We start from the raw sequence: 2,140 nt of genomic DNA, 5'->3' as shown, positions 1-2,140 counted from the left end.
TAGAATAGGCTGTACTTGTACATTTTGACAAATAACAATGATTTGTCTATTTTACCCGAATTCCATACTGTGTGCGAAGTTTAGTTCTCAATGCTATTGGTGCTCCGGGGACAAAGCATGGTACAATACACGCCTCATCAGCCTGGCAGGCAAGGAAACTTTCAGCAATAACAGGACAGCAGAACGCCAATATACCTACAAAGTAAAGAATGTGTTAAACCCTGTGGAAGTTCTTTAAAATATTAGGCTTTAATATTATTTAAAAATAATATATAGTGGGTACAACTTAGTGGCTAAGATGATTGGATTCGAATAAGTTCTGGCTATTTATATTACTGTATTCTATCATTAAAGTTTGGTTTGCAATCGCAACACGTATTACCGAGAGCTTTCGTTGATGCTGATTTTGTCGGTCTAATTATATAAGGGAGCCGATTGTGTCGGGGACTGCTACGCAGTATACAACGATTGTACTGAAAACACTGTAAGAGAGGTGATGACAAAATTTTTTTTAAACATATTTTTGGAACATAAATCATTTTTGGCACACCGAATATTCCTTCCACTCTTCCAGACTTTTCATGCGCGGATATTTATATTATATATATTTTTATTTTAATTCTTTTTGGCACATGGCGAAGGATTACCAATAGCGTCTTCATCACTGTTCTAGTAGATAGGTGGCAATCCTTTCTTATGACAAACAAATGCACTCTATGTAAACTCAGTCTCATAACGAGATTCATAGAGTGAAGTTTTTTTTTGTCGTGGAAAAAAAATCCAAGAATCTGACAGGATTTGAACACAGTACCTTGGGGTTTTAAAGAGAGCATATTAACTCCACTCCATATATAGCCGTAGATACGCTATGTACGCCTAATTCCTAAATAACATTATATATATATATATATATATATATATGTATATATATATATATATATATAAAATAGATAAATAGTACAGTGCTAAAATATATAAGAACATGATGGTATAAAATCGTATCAAATAAGGTTCATCAACGAAACTTTCGTTGATGAACTATGTTTTCGTTGATGAGCCACGTTTGGTACGATTTTATACCATCATGTTCCTATATATTTGAGCACTGTATCAGTATCTATTGGATTTATACAGTATTTGTGTTTCCGGTGCCAAGCAGCAACTTGATTTATATCTAAAGGAAGAACCGTTGTTCGACAGCTCTGGTTCTAAATCTGGCTGTTTGAGTACGTTTAATACGGTGCTTTTTAGCTGTTGCTTATCAAATTTGTATTTCAATCGAGATCCAGCCATTGTTTATTATTTTGTATATAATTATATATATATATATATATATATAGGCTTATATAAAATATTAATCAGCAACTTATAAGCATTAAATTTTATATTTTGTACGCATGTTCGACTGCAAAAAAATGCTTTATACAACTAACTCACAAGGTGTTATCTCCTCCAGACAGCCGAATAGTCCTGTAGACCAGTCACGTGGTTGGCCTTGCTGAATGCAAATAATACATTCATTAACATTATTGTATTTTCAACAAAGTGTATTATGATGCTTTAACTGCATGTTCAAAAACCTATGTATTTCGTTAAAAAATTTTAGGCAAGAAATACTGTAATTACACATGTAAAAGCATTATTCATAAGGGTTTATATATATTTTTAACAACCACCAAGTACCACCACCACCACTACTGACATACAAGAACATAAAAAAGGACATGAGCAAATGCAATGCGAAATTCACTAAAACAATGATGAGAACACTTGATGTGGTGGTGGTGGTTGTGGTAGTGGTGGTGGTTTTTGTAGTGGCGTTGGCGGTGGCTTCAGTTGTGGTAGGCTTATTGGTAGTAGTTTGGTAGTGGTTTCGGTGGGGGTGGGGGTGGTGTTGGTGGGTGCCAAATAATACGCCTAACTACAGAAAAAAAACTAGTGGATATTTTCTTTAATATGTTTTATGTAAGATGATTTTAGTAATAAAAAAAAAATCATTTTAAATGCGGCAATAAGTATTAATAATATAAAATACAGTAGAACCCCTATTAAGGGACCAACAAGTGTTCCCTAAGGAACAATAACAAAAAAACGTGAAATTGTCACCTTATTAGAGAGGTTTTGGCACGTAGTCATACAA

This window comes from Anneissia japonica, unplaced genomic scaffold (genome assembly GCF_011630105.1).
Source record: "Anneissia japonica isolate Jap-2015-1 unplaced genomic scaffold, ASM1163010v1 scaffold287743_len2803612_cov181, whole genome shotgun sequence".
NCBI lineage: Eukaryota > Metazoa > Echinodermata > Crinoidea > Comatulida > Comatulidae > Anneissia > Anneissia japonica.
The sequence above is the reverse complement of the archived record's forward strand: the minus strand, read 5'-3'. Positions refer to the sequence as shown.